Below are 16,166 nucleotides of genomic sequence, written 5' to 3'. Positions count from 1 at the left end.
TCAGAATACTCCATCCTAAAACAGCAGAACACACATTCTTTTCAGCTCCACACAGAACAATTTCAAGAATAGATCACATTTTAGGCCACAAAACATGGCTCCAAAAATTCAAGACTGATGTTATAGCATCCATCTTTTCTGACCACAATGAACTATGAACAAACCACAATAAAACATCTGGAAAGAACACCAATACACCAACAACGTGCTATTTAACAATTTGAATGGGTCAATCAGCCAAGAAATCGAAGAAGAATTAAAAAGTTACATGGAAATAAATGAAAATGAAAACACGGTGGTCCCAAATCTTTGAGATGCGGCAAAAGTAGGATGTTTATAGCAACACAGACATACCTTAAGAAGCAAGAAAAAATCTCAAACAACTTAACCTTGCACCTAAAGGAGCTATAAAAAGAATGACAAACAAAAATCAATCCCAGAAAAAAAGAAAGAAGTAATAAAGATTAGAGCAGAAATAAATGATATAAAAAGTAAAAAAAAAAATAATAAAATAAAATAAAAATTAAAATTAAAAATTAAAAAAAAAAACAAATCAGTGACACCAGATGACATTAACTAATATATAGAAAACCAAGGAGTCCACAAAAGGAGCCGTTTGAACTAATAAACCTATTCAGTAAAGTCAAAGTATACAAAATCACAATATAGAAATAATTTGCTTCTATACTAATAATAAATTATCTAACAGAATAAATTAAGAAAAGAATCCCATCTCTTGCCGTGTAGTCTGGAGCCCATGCAGGCCTTCACACCCTACAAAATCCAAGTCAGGCTTCAGGCATGGTGACCAGCCTGTGTATGAATGAACTGTTGTCCTACATGAATGAGAATTTCATCTTCAGAGCCTCTGCCACCACGGAAGACATGGTGATGAGTGTCAGAATCATCCAAAATCGCCTCATGGAATCTCAGCTGGATACCATTTTGTAGAATCTGAAGATTTGGCCGTAGCCAAGAGGTGTTTGCATAAAATTAATGAGAAACCCCTTCCAAGACCCACACCTTTACTTAGCTTATAGCTGCACCAAGCTGGTGCATCTGGGCTCATAGAACAATGGAGCTCAGTGCCCTTAGTGGTCACCTGTGCAACCCCTCATTTTATACAGGAGAAAAAAGTATGGCTGAGAAAAAAGAAGATGCTTTGGCCAAGACAGAATATATTAAACTGAACTATGCCACTTACATGAAGCAACCAGATAGCAGCCCTGAGTATTCCCTCTTTGTGGGGTATCTGACCCTAAATGTGGAAGATGGCATGCTGTATGAATTCTTCATTAAAGTCTATCCCTAATACTGGGAGGCAAGGTGATTTTGAACCAAACAGGCGTGTTTAAGGACTATGGTTTTATGAAAATCACAGATGAACTGGAATAGAAGTGAGCCTGACTGACTGCCAGTGCTCCACTGGGGCCTGCAGCAGTGCAGCTGAGCATGGCAATCCTCCAAGTGAGCCATAGTGATGTCAGTGGATTGTAGTCAGATGCACAGTTACAGCTATGACCACTATTACCAGCAGTACCAGAACGATTATGCCCAGTGGTGTTATGACCAGAACACAGGCAGCTATAGGTACAGCTGTACCCAGTATAGTTATACCGAAGCACTATAGACATATGAAGAATTTGGAGATGACATATTAGAGGACCCCATGCCACAGATGAATGTGATTGATGGACTGTCACTGGCAGTCCCTGGACTCAGTGTCTTTGGACATCCCTACCAGAATAGCCAGGACAAAGAACAAACCAGAAAGAACTGTGTGAGGGAGATAAAAGACTCCTTTTTAACAATAATGATGACAAAAATATATTGGAAGAACTTTTAAGTTTTTGAAAATGTTTTGTAAGATTTTAGTAGCTGACAATTCTAAGATTATGACTATTCCTGCAACACTCTTCCTTCATTTGACAGACACTTGAGTTTGAAAACCAAGGAACCAACTCTTAATGGTTGAACAGGTTTCAAAAAAAAAAAAAAAAAAAAGAATGAAGGAAAAAAAGAAAAAAAATGAAAAAAATGAAAGCAATCCTGTTTGTGATAGCATCAATAAATAAATAAATAAGGGATCCCTGGGTGGCGCAGCGGTTTGGCGCCTGCCTTTGGCCCAGGGCACGATCCTGGAGACGCGGGATCAAATCCCACATCAGGCTCCCGGTGCATGGAGCCTGCTTCTCCCTCTGCCTGTGTCTCTGCCTCTCTCTCTCTCTCTGTGACTATCATAAATAAATAAAAAATTTTTAAAAAAATAAATAAATAAAATGCTTAGAAATAAACAACCATGGATGCAAAAGGCATGTACACTGAAAACTGCAAAACATTGCTGAAAAGAATTTTTAAAAGATACAGGTAAATGGAAAGGTATCTTGTGTTCATGAGTTGGAAGACTTACTGTTGTTAAAATGTCCACAGTACCCAAAACAATGTACAGATTCAATGCAGCCTTTATCATGATTACTATGGCATTTTTCACAAAATGAAAAGAACAATCCTAAAATTCATATGGAACTAAAAAGGACCTCAAAGAACCAAAACAAAGAAGAACAAACCTAGAGGACAAACACTTCCTGTTTTTAAAACATATGACAAAGCTACAGTAATTAAAACATATACCAGACAAAAACAGACATGTAGACCAGTAGAATGAAATAGAGCACTCAGAAATAAATCCACACGTATGTGCTCTTCTACTGATTTTTTTGGCAAGATTGCCACAATTGGGAGCACACAGTGGGGAAAAGATAGCCTCTTCATTAATGATTCTGGGAAAATTGGATATACACAGGGCAAAAATGAAATTGGACCTTCATCCTACTATACACAGTTGTCAAGTCAGAATAAATAGAAAAGCTTTATGACATTGGTCTTGGCACTGATTTCTTGGGCATGACATCAGAAGCACAGGCAACAAAAGCATAAATAGACAAGTCAATGTATCAAACTTCTGTGGAATCAAACAATGTGCCAGACTTCTGCATGGCAAAGGAAAAATCAACAGAATGAAAAAGTGGAATAGAAAAATCAACAGGATGAAACGGGAGAAAATATTTTCAAGCCATATCTGTGATAAGAGAGAAGTTAATACTCAGTATATATAGAACTCATGTGATTCAATAGCAAAGTAAATGAATGACCCAATTAAAAACAGTCAAATGCCTTCAATAAAGACAGTTCTCCAGAAAAAAACACATACAAATGGCTAACAAGTATATGAAAAGATGGTCAACTTCACTAGTCATCAGAGAAATGCAAATCAAAAATCATTTAGATAGCACCTTTACCTGTTGAGATTGCCTTTATTAAACAAACGAAAGACAAGTGTTGGCAACCATGTGGAAAAATTAGAACCCTTGTGCATTGTTAATGGGAATGCAAACTGGTAAAGCCATTGTGGAAAATAGTCCAGGGGATCCTCAAAATATTAGTAATAGAACTACTATGTGATCTAGCAATCCTACTTCTGGGTATTTATCCAAAGGAACTGAAGTCATGATCTTGAAGAGGTATTTGCTCTCCCATGTTCATTGCATCATTATCCACAATAGCCAAGAAATAGAAACAACTCAGATTTCTATTGACAGATGATTAGAAAAAGAAAATGTGGAATCCATATAATGGAATATGATCCAGCTATAACAAAATCCTGTTATGTGCTATAACATGGATGAATTTTGAGGACATTTTCCTAAGTGAATAAGCCAGTTACAGAAGGGTAAATATGCATAATTCCACTTATATCAGTTATCTAAGATAGCCAAAATCATTGAAGCAGAAAGTAGAATGTTGGTTACCAGTAGCTGGGGGGAGGATAAATGGGAGTTGCTTTTCAGTGAGTATGAAATTTCAGTCATAAAAGAATAAAAGTTCTAGAACTTACTGCATAATATTATGCTTATCATTAGCAATACTGTACACTTAAATTTTTATTAAGAGGGTAGATTTCTTGTTATGTGTTGCTTATCACAATAGTTGTCTGAAATGTAGTGGTAGCTAGATGGAAGAAGGGAGTTGAAGGGCCATACTAACATGGGGTAGTTAGGGTTATAGTAGGAAATGGAAAAAGACCTGATTTAGGATACTAATAGATTTCACCTCTTTTCCTAGTCAATTATTCATGTATATGAATATGAATTCTGGTAGGTTTTTTTCCATGTGTTTATATCTCTTATATTCCTCAGTGCAGTTTTGGATAGAAAGCAACATCTTGAAATGAAACAATGTTTTATATACAATGGTTTAAATACATAGTATTTCCCAAATAAACAAGTTTTGAAAATACATTTACAGTTTATATGCCAAAGTGTGGATTTTTCAGTATCCAAAATGGCAGGCATCAGTTGATACTCAAATATATTTGGATTCAATTTCCCTTGATTACTACTATTCAAAGTTGTTTTTCTATGGCATGCATACTCATGGCATGTATCTTGTAAAAGTAAACTTAATTTAATTTGATTCACATTAATTTAATTCAGTTTAACTCACAGGCATTATTAAGGTTTCAGTTACTTTAAGGCTATAATTTTGGCTTAGTCTGCAATCTATAGAATATGCAAGCCTGAATGTATAGTGTGCTACCAAGGTTATAAAAAAAATCAAATAAACATTCTGAGAAACCTCAGAGATTTGATCTTTCAGACTGAAGGTTAGATTTAGAAATGTACTATTAATGAAAAAGGAAAAAGGAAACAATTATACATAATTGTCTAATGGATTAAAATGATTTTTAAAATGACTGAAACATAATCTAATAAGATTTAGTCACAAAAACTTTGTCCTTTAAGATTTATAAATACTATATTATTCTGTAGAATTTATAAAAGTAATTGATTAAAAGCTCTTAAATTATATGTTCTTATCCCATAGTAATTTATATGTCTCTTTCTCTTTAAAATTCATGGAAGAGCAAATGGTATATGATTATTTGGGGTTTATTTTAAGACATAAAAATTCTTTCTTATTTAAAAGGGTATTCAAATAACAAAATAAAGTCATACTGCTTACAAGAAAGTCATAGTGCTTACATAAATATATATCAACCTATTTATTAATATGCTTATATAATGATAAATTATGCAAAATTTTATTTATGAAAATCTCTCTTTCTTAAGAAAAGACAGAGGCTGAGTATAGAAAATATGCTTCATAACTGTTGATTTCCATATCTGTGATTTAAGCACTCTCTTATGTGATATATTTCACAGTATTAAATATTTAAAAAGAAAAAGAATAAATAATACAAGAACACAGAAACATTGTAGAATCTCTTCTGCTCTCCATCTATTGTTAGAAATATGACATTCAGCCAAAGGCATTGCACTTAGAATGAATTCAGTCTTAACAGTGGACTAGAAGTATTCAATATTCCTTTGTCTTATGCAGATTTTATTTGTATATCTTGACATTATATAGCTTATCTTTTAAAGTAACCTTTGTTCTTCACTTTTTTTCTGATATTCTTTCCACCTCTAATAAGAGCTAAAATTCTTCTTGCCATGTTTAAATTAGGAAATTTGTAATATCCAAAAGTAAAGTTTGTCATGTCTTCAAGAAATATTAAAGTTTTTTGATAATAAAGATGAAGGCATCCAAACCAAGCATTAAAGTAACAAATAACTTTGCCTGATCTTTGATATGTATAAGGAGATGATGGATCAGTGGGAATTTTAGCCTAGATTATAATGTATATAATCTTTAAATGAATTTGGGATGTTACATTAATCCCTTCTGTTTTAGCCCTTATCTTCAAGTTACTGCTAACCAGTTAGGTTAGCAAGTGATACGCAGATCTCAATTTCTTGGAGGAGGTGAATAAGTATTGTAAATATAAGATAACATACTAATAAACATTCATATTATATTACATAAGTATTATGGATATGAATCTATATTGTCAAAAAATATATAGATATGTCATATGTGTACAATTCCAAGTCAAACTTTAACCTATGTTTGCTTTTATTAGGGACTGATTTTCTAATTTTCTGTTTGAGATGTGAAACATAAATAGATTTATTCACACAGTAAGTAGAGTTGTTTGACAGTAGATAATCACTTCTGGAAAATCAGATAATGCTGTGTATCACTTATTTATTAAATACTACATATATTAGTTTCAAAATGATGTCCTTAAAGGAATTTGGGGGCAAAGTGATAAGGCTTAAAATAATATTTAAGGGAAAAATAGAAATTGTTTAAAAAATAATAAAACAATAATTCTGTATTTTTAGAAAAGCTCTACACATTTTCTAGCATATCTAATTCCAATAATTTTGGAAAATATATTTTCTTTAATGACATATAAAGTATTATCAATAGTGGCAGCTATACCATAGGAAATTTGGTGCAATAGTTAGTATGAATTTAGTAATATCATATGGAAATAGGCTTGGGTTAATTTAGGTGGTGTGGAATCTTTAGTGTCTTCAAAATGCTGACAAAAGCAAACAGCTTGTCTTTGACCTTCTTTACTCATGCAACACAATTAATTGCATTTCTGCATGATGGACTGTTACATTCTCTTTATTTATCTAAACATGAATTTGCCTTATAGTTCATTTGACTTTGAAAATTTTTTTGACACTTGTGTACTGAAAATGTAGTGTCACACTGGTACTCCATTATCAGTTTCAGGGACATAATTAGAACCACAATGGATGAGATTGAAAGCTCTGAATACTTTATAGAATGCGATCATTTGCATCAACATATTTGAGACCGTCTTCCTTTTTGCTCTTTACATTATCACATTATTATAGTATACGCACGTTTGTGTGTGTGTGAGAGAGAGAGACAGAAAGAAACATAGATTGAGAGACAGAAAAAGATATCTGGAGAGAGGGAGCCAGAGAGAGACTTTATGGGGGAAAAAAGAAAGAATTAGACTTTCAAGTTAGATTTAAATTTTTAGTGAGTGCTTGCTTGAAAAGTGTCATAACATTTTCCAATTTCTATTGCTTTGTTTATACGGATGTGATACCTGATAGAAAATAGACCATATATTTGAAGTTAAAACTCATAAATCACTGAAGAGGGATTATTAGTGTTCTAAGAGCAAGAAATGATAAGAAACTGATCTTTTCTGTGCTTTAGAAAAAATTGATAGAATTCAATGAAGAAAATGTCCTCTAACCTGGTCAAGCAAAACAGTTTTCCCAGTAACTCACTGTAGGACATAACCAATAAAGAAGAATGCTTAAAATAACTACTTAGCCTCAGAAAATATTCTGAAGAAAAAAAATGGGTGATAAAGTCTTTAAGGTTTCCACACTAGAGTAAAGATTTCAGGCTTTCACAGCTTCAGCATTCTCTGGATTTAATTTTCTTCAAATGTTACTCTGCCAGAATCTGCAAATATCCATCAATCTTTAAAAAGAGAAAGGAAGCAATGTAACATGTATTTATAGAATATATATTCTACACATATTTCTCCAAAGTTTGTGTTTATATTGTTTCACCAAAGAATCATTTCAAACTGACTTGGTAGAAAAAGGAAATGTGAAGCTAGTTCTTATACTGAAAGGGATTTCATATCGTAGTTCAACAGCATGAAATAAAGTTTCCAGCTATGTATGTGTGTGTGTGTGTGTGTATGAAAAATATTACTGAAATTAGTTCTGTAATTTAGGTTCTTTAATATGCTTGGGACTTAATTGTCCAAGAACCCTCTGTTGCTTTTAGTAAAAGAAAAAGTGCATTTGTAGCAATATTCATCATGTGCCAGCAATTTACATTTACAGTAATAATAATGGCACCTTCAAATATCATTGAATGTGTAATATGCTGTGCATTGTGGGTTAAGCACTTTACGTGCATGCCTAATGTCATTTAATCCTCCGAACTATTACATGTGAGGAAGCTGAAGTGTTGGAGTTAAGTAATTTAACGGAAGCCTTACAGTTAGCAAATGGCTTATTTGAAACCTGAAGCAGGCTTCTCTCAACTTGCAGCTCATGCCCTTAACCATTGTTATTTAGCAATGACTGAATTCTAAATATCCATGAACACAGATATAAAATCATTTATTCGGAAAGTTCAAATTTTAAAAAAGGCATTGCTGTAATTAATATTGTGTTTGGAATAGATGGCTTTGATAAAAATTATATATCCCTTTTTAATCATAAATGCAATGCTGGAAGCTATGTAACTATAACTTTTTTATTTTTTATTTTTTAAATTTATTTTATTTTTTTAACTATAACTTTTTAAAAGGGAGTAATGTTAAGTATATGTTGAATCCTTCAGTAAGCCTTTGCTTTGTAAATTATCAGATTGTTCACATTATTTTCAAATATTATATAGCAACTTTGTTTAAAAGCAGGATAAAAGATATATGACACTTGATCTCCTACTGTAAATATGTGAATGTAGAGAAAAAAATGAATTTCATGGAGTACAAAGTAAAAAATCGTTGGAATTTCAAAAATAATAACTGCTAACCTCATTGTAATTTGCTTTATGCAAAAGAGGCGTATCATTCATATCATTGCAAAATGTTTTAAATAGTAATAAAGTCTTTAGACTTAGAATTCCCTAGAGAATAAGCTGAATATTTTTTTCCTGACAATAGCTCAGAAGATAGAAAGGTTGCATTATCTTTACTTAATTATCTACATGCAACTAACTTTTTAGGAATGTCTCTTTCTATTCTCTTTACTTGATACAAGAATAGTCATTCATGGAAGAGAGTAATTCAGACCAAGGGGAATAGCTGAAGGTCCATCCAAAAACACTGGCAACAGAGAATACTTGCAAGGCCTTTCTTTACTAAGTAAGAGTTTTAAGTAACTTCTACCTCCTGAACATTCCGCAAGGCAGGAGCAGTAAGAACAGAATTTTTGTTGAAAGTCTCAAGTGATTAGATACACAATAAAATAATGTTCTTTGGAGAGACTGTCTGTTGAGATACAAATTATTCTCCAGTTATTTGATTGTTGTAATTGCATTTTCTTCTTTTCTCTCCATTTCTTTCTCTCCTTATGGTTTCTTTCTCTTTCACTTTTGTCTTTGCCTCTTATTCTGTTAATATCACCTTAATAAATTCAAGTTTTTAATTTTATATATTAGATGAATATTTATGTAACAAGAGATTAGTCAGTAGTTTAAAGGAGGAAAAGATGTTCAACATCACTGATGATCAGGGAAGTGCAAATCAAAACTGCAGTGTGATATCACCCCACACCTGCCAGAATGGCTAAGAGCAACAAAACAAGAAATAACAGGTATTGGTGAGGATGCATAGAAAGGGGAATCCTCTTGCACTGTTGGTGGAATGCAAACTTGTGCAGCCACTCTGGAAAACAGTATGAAGTTTTCTCAAAAAATTAAAAATAGAACTACCAGCAATTGCACTACTAGGTATTTACCCAAAGTATACAAAAATACTAATTCAAAGGGATATGTACACTCTGATGGTTATAGCAACAGTATCCACAATAGCCAAAATATGGAAACAGACCAAGTGTCCTTGACTGATAAATGATTAAGGAAAACACACACACACACCCACAAAAGGAATATTAGTCACAAAAAGAATGGAATCTTTCCATTTGCAATGACATGAGTGGAGCTGAAGAGCATTACGCTAAATGAAACAAATCAGAGAAAGACAAATACCGTATGATTTCAATCATATGTGGAATTTAAGAGACAAAACAGTTGAGCAAAGGGGAAAATAAAGAGACAAACCAAGAAATAGACTCTTAACTATAGAGAATAAACTGACAAGTTAGTGGATAGAAGGTGGGTGGGGGATAAGTGAAATAAATGATGCAGATCAAGGAGGGCCCTTGTTGTGATGAGCACAGGTAATATAAGGAAGTGTCCAATCACTATATTGTACACCCGAAACTAATATTACACCGTATGTTAACTAACTGAAATTTAAATAAAAACTTTTTAAAAACAATGTAAAGGAAAGTTGTATTGGATGCCCAAGATAATGTCAAGATTGCCTCCATCTAAAGAGCAGTTTATCATAGCTGTTTGTTTTTTTTTTAACATAGTGGATATCACTAAATTCCTTTCCTTCCTTTTATCTTACTGCAATCAGACACTGATGACATTACCTTTCAAAAAATAGCAACATATATTGCTCTAGGCAGATTTAAGTGTTATAAAAATCATAGTATGGAATGATTTAATAAATTACTGATGCATAATTAATATATAGTTGTGTTAAATTCTATAGATAACATATTATAATGTTTCTATGTTATTTTACGACCTTTAAACTTAAGAAATTATAAGATACATTTATGAAGAGGGGTGTAGACTTCGACCCATTACTCATTTTCCAAAAACAAGGCCTTTATTTGTTCATTTTTCCCTATGATAATATCATTTGATTTCACTTATATCGAACATTTCTTCTCACTGCCTCTCTTTTTTTAGTAAATATAAGATGTAATCTACATTTCTCATGTTGAGGATTAGATTTTTTAAAATCATAATTCCAAAATAAAATGTTCAAATGCTAGCAAGAGTTTAAGAGAATAAAGTTACATAGTCTAAAATTAATTAATTTGTATTTATAATGCTGGAAAAACAGATATATAATTATAAATGTTATTGCTTTTAAAGTAACTTGTATTTCGGAGATAGGAAGAAAGCTCATTTTTTTAAATATCTCACATTGATGACATTTCTAGAAAAAAGAAGTTAGTATTCTTCTATAAATCAGAGGACATATACATAGAAATCTTTTACTACTTGCTAAAAAAGGTTATGCCACCCCAACATATGTACTTTGGCATAAGGATTATTTTTGAGTTAAAGGTACTGGAAAAACAGTGTAGGTGACAAAAACATTTGACCTTCTTCTTTTTTTTTTAAGATTTTATTTATTTATTCATGAGTGACCCCCCCCCCCCCACACACACACAGAGGCAGAGACATAGGCAGAGGGAGAAGCAGGCTTCCTGTGGGGAACCCCACGCAGCACTTGATACCGGGACCCAGGACCACGACCCAAGCCAAAGGCAGGTGCTCAACTGAGCTGCTCAGGTTACCCAGACCTTCCTTATTTTTCTTAAAAGCAGGAGATGAAATGCCTATGTAAAAGTGCAATCCCTGTACCAAAAGAAAGTAACATTCTTATCATCTAGTGTAGGAAGTTGAAACAAAGAGAATTATGTATGAATAATTCTATAAAAATAGAACTTGTTAAAATAAGTATCTTCCTCCAGCCTCCTCAGATAGATGGTTACTTTTTGATAATTTCTCTTTGTTCAACCTATAAAAGCATATAGGTTCCACCATTACTTTGGATCTTCAAACCTTATGAGAAATCTGTCATGAGAAAGTTATATAAATTTGTATGCTTTTCTCTTCCTGTTAACCTGTTTTATGTCAATTTAATTCTCAAGCCCAGCTGGAAAACTGAAATTAAAGGTGAAACTTTGCCTCCTCTACACTAATAAACTACTATTTTGTTAATTATATATTAGTTTGTCTTGTATCAATATTTTCTAGTTTCTTAAAAAATCTTCCAGGATTGGGGAAAATGATATTTAGCTGAAGTTCACATTAAGGTAACATATTGGAAAAAATAGTATTTTATATCACTATGTTTATAGAATATCTATGAAAAAGTAATTTAAAAAATCCTCAAAGTGTGCATGCACGTATTGTTAAAATATTTACGGCTTGTAAATCTTTATAAAATATTACTCTCACCCTGCTGAAGTTGAAATAGCCATAAAAATGGAATAGGAACAAGGAATGGTGTGCGATGTGATCAAAGATTAAAGACATAGCTGGCATAAGACCTTTCTATCATACCTGGCAAAAATTCTAATGACATTTATTCAAAATATTTCATAATTTTATATTTTCATGATGGATATGTCAATATTTATACTGATACATCACTGGATAAAAGAATAACAATTGTTTTCTTAATAAAAATAAAATTAGACAAAAAATTATAAGGGTTTTTGGATGTTATGCCTGCTATAATTTGTTGCATATAATGGACAATCAGCCAGTTTTGTTCTTTTTTTTGTGAAATGATACAAATATTCTTTGTTTTTGAATAAGCAATTTTGATTGTTATATTTACATTATAATGAAAATTAAACTAAAATAAAGGGAATGACAAAATTCTTTCTCATGTAAACATCATTAGAGAAATATTTTGTCATTCCATAGTGCAGAGATAACAACTCATAATTTGTTTGGTCAACTATAAGTTGCCAGAAAACATTTGCAGTTAAATATGTATGGCATTATCTGTCTAGTGCAATATCACTAGATCACCCAGATTCGCCAGTTTTCATTTTGTCATTTATTTTATCATTTTCTTCTTATCTATCTATTGTTATCTATTGTTTTATCTATCTATCTCTATGGTTTTCCTGAGCCATTGGTTTTCATTTCACCAAATTTTTTTTATTATCATCCTTTTTTCTGTTCTAGATCCTACCCAGGGCTCCATGTTGCCTGGAGGTATTGTTATCTTTGTCACCACTGATCTATGAGAGATTGCCAGTCTTTTTTCTTGTTTCTTATGACCTTAATAATGTGGAGAGTTGATCATGTATTTTGTAGAATGTCCCTCAGTATAGGCTTGTCTGTTGTTTTTTTATACTTAGAGGTTATGGATTTTTAAAAATAATACCACAGAGGGACAGTGTCATCACACTGTGTCAGTGTTTACATGACATAAGATGATTGGTAATATTGATCTTGGTCACTTGATGAAGGTAGTATTTCCTAGATTTCTCCTCTAAAGAGTTACTATTTTTCCATTTATTTATTCTTTGGAATCCAGTTACTAGGTCAAGTCTACATTCAAAGAAAAAGAAGTAACTACATACATTATTTGTAATTCTTTTTTGTTTGTTTGTTTTTTGTTTTTGTTTTTTTCATTATTTGTAATTCTTCTGTGAGGTTTGTTCCACCTCTCTCAATGTTTATGTAATCTTGTATTCTTATCAATATGGACTTTTGGTTATTTATTTAATTTTCCATTATACTCCAAAACTATGTCATTTATAGTTATCTGAAATTCCTTCATGTTTAACCATTGTATGCTCTTAGAGTGTGTCACCTGGGTCCCTTTGACATGACCCACATTTTTGCTTTTTGAACTTTTTATTTTCCCCCAGTTTCACTGAGGTACAATTGACAAATGAAGCTTGTATAAATTGAAGGTATATGTGATAAAATGATAACACTTTCTTATTTCTGACATGAAAAAAAAGCTCTAAGATCATCTTATGTTTTCCTTACCTCACCACAGGATCAGTCATTTATGCAGAGGTCAACAATATCTTTTTAGCTTATTAATTTGGAGCACATTTTCTAGGAAAAACTAATGAGAAATATGACAAGATCCATGGAAGCTGAAAATTTCATAATGACATTTATTTAATATTTAGTGACTTTCAATTATTCCCAAATTAGAGCATTTCCTAAGTTTTTTAAATTAGTCATATCTTGTTCATTATTTAGAGTTCCAGAGGGGGAAAAAAAAAGAAAAAGAAAAAAAAAGAATTCCAGAGAGATCTCCGCCTCTAGGAAAATATTATCTTCCCAAAGATTCCCAAAAGCAGGAGTCCAGATTCTCATGATCTTGGAGTAAGCAGGATTTTCTGCTGCCCTAGAGACACTTGTTAGCAGAATCCCATAGCTCTGTGCACTACTGGTGAGACAATCAGCCTTTTTCTCCCTGCAATACTCAAATTCTTTGCACTAATATCTGCTGGAAATCTCTCATGTGAAGTTCTCTACTATCATATACCAAGTCAATCATGATCATTGACACCTTTCCTGATCTCTCTGACAGGATATATTTTATATATCTCCACTAATTAAATTATGTCATTTTAAATTTTATGTTTATTTGACTTACTATTTTATGACTCCCTGTCAATATTCTCAAGCTGTATGTGAAAGGGTTCATGACTTGTTTGCTCACAGTAAGATCCCCAGATTACAGCATAGTCCCAGACAGGTATGAAAGTCTTCCCATATGTTTGTTGAATAAACAAACTTCACATGAGAGATTTCCAGAACGTAAAATAACAAAGGTTTAGGGAGGGGCATGGGAAGAGGTATGTTAATTTTTACACTGAGAAGGAAGTCAGAGTACCTGGAGAGTATGGACATATGTTGCTACATAAGTAAAGGAGAAGGAGGTTAAGTTGTGCAAGATCTGGTCTCCATATTAAGAATAATTAGCTTTTCTTGATTCATTTTGATCTGAGATTGCACAATCCATTTTTAAAAGATTAATTGCATATATAGGTGACTATATTTAGGGAGAATACCGAAAAGATGGAATAAAACCACTTAATAGGCAAGTGCAGTGGTCTGAGGGATGATGGTAATTTAGATAATTAATGTCAAGGAAAGGAATAAATTAATGGCTTCAAAAGAAGTTATATAGAAGGAGGTCTGAATTTGGTGACAGTTTCATCATGGGAAGCTATGATATCAATGATGATTCTTACGTTATTGCTTTTGATACTAGGAAGGATACTGATACCATTAAAAACAAAACAAAACAAAACAAAACAGAAAACAAGCTACTTCATCACTTCTCTGCATACTTGTGGCTGATAACCCAGCTAAAATCATTGCTTCTCAGCTTCTTAGAGTTTTCATTCCCTGTTATCCTAGAAGAAGACAACATTTTTAAAAAAAGGATTTATTTATTTTTAGAGAGAGTGCATGTGGGGTTAGTGAGGGGCAGAGGGAGAGGGAGAAAATCTTAAGCAAACTCTGCACTGAGTGTGGAGTCTAACATGGGGCTTGATTTCACAACCCTGAAATCACGACCTGAGCCAAAACCAAGAGCCGGAGCCTTAACTGACTGAGCCACCCAGGTGCTCTGAAAACAACCTTTCAGAGCTTAGTAGACTATGATGTTATATTTAAACAGTTCAATGAAAGGTAAATTTGGGACCTAAAGATGAAGCAATCAGCTATGACTTGTATATACAAGTGGGAAAAGGAAAAGGCATTTGGTAAATGATGACTTATTTCTATGACAGGAAATGTTGATATCAGGTTTAGTCTTTATCTTGGGCCAGAAAACATCCACCCCCGCCCCCCGCCTCCAGGGTTGTGTATTTAATACAAATGTATAGACATGCAGAGACTTTAAGAAGTTGGACTATACATAATGCAAGGTCTTGTGCAAGGATTTAAATTGTCATGTGTGGGATGCCTGGGTGGTTCAGTGGTTGAGTGTCTGCCTTTGACTCAGGGAATGATCCTGGGGTCTGGGATTGAATCCCACATCAGGCTCTTGCGGAGAGCTTGCTTCTCCCTCTGCCTGTGTCTCTGCCTCTTTCTCTCTCTGTTTCTCATGAATAAATAAATAAAATCTTTTTTAAAAATAAATAAATAAATAAACAAATAAATAATAAATAGATAGATTGTCATGTGTATTATAATTTCTTGCCATTTTCAGTAAACGCTTAATAAGTATCAAGTAATGAGAGACATTAGGGGAAGGATTGTGCCCTTACAGTGAAACCCAGAGTGATTTTAGGAAGGTCAGTCACCAGAGATAAGTCTGCCCAAGAAACAGTGATTTTTGTCAGAATTGCTAGCCACAAGTAAGCAGATGACTGATTCATTGAAATCGTGAGTTCAATTTCATTATTAATTATTGGTCATGAGAAATCAGATTGTTTGAAGCACTTTGCTTTTCTTCAATATAGAAAATAACTTAGTTATGCATGGTATCTATGGGAATTTATGCTCTTTTTTATTAGTCATATCTTGTTCATTATTTAGAAGTCCAGAGGGATCCTTGCTTCTTGGAAAATAACTTCCCAAAGACTGCCATAAGCAGGTGTCCAGAGTCCATGTGCTCAGAGTCAGAAGGATCCTGTGCTGCCCTAGAGACACTTGCTAGCAGAATCCCCTAGCTCTGTATCCTTCTGGTGAGACACTTTATTTTTTTTCTTCCTGCAACACTCAGATTCTTTTTTTTTAACACTCAAATTATTTATACTAATATCTGCTGTAGTTAAAGGGAAAAATGTAATCTTACACTGTATTGTGAGTTTGTCAGTTTATTATAAACATCCCTAGAAAACTTTAATCAATATATGCCCTTCACCAAACATGGTAATTTCCATGAGTTTGTGTTCTCATTTCCCAAATAATATTATTAGGAAGATTAGAATTAT

The 16,166-nt window shown here is 32.9% G+C and overlaps 1 pseudogene; it reads left to right on the top strand.

Moving 5' to 3' along the window:
* The first annotated feature begins 801 nt into the window (after positions 1-801).
* LOC121476896 lies at positions 802-1,846 on the top strand (annotated as a pseudogene).
* Positions 1,847-16,166: the final 14,320 nt, after the last annotated feature.

This window comes from Vulpes lagopus, chromosome 16 (assembly GCF_018345385.1).
Source record: "Vulpes lagopus strain Blue_001 chromosome 16, ASM1834538v1, whole genome shotgun sequence".
NCBI lineage: Eukaryota > Metazoa > Chordata > Mammalia > Carnivora > Canidae > Vulpes > Vulpes lagopus.
Note: the sequence above shows the minus strand (reverse complement) of the source record. Positions and strands in the feature narration are given on the sequence as shown.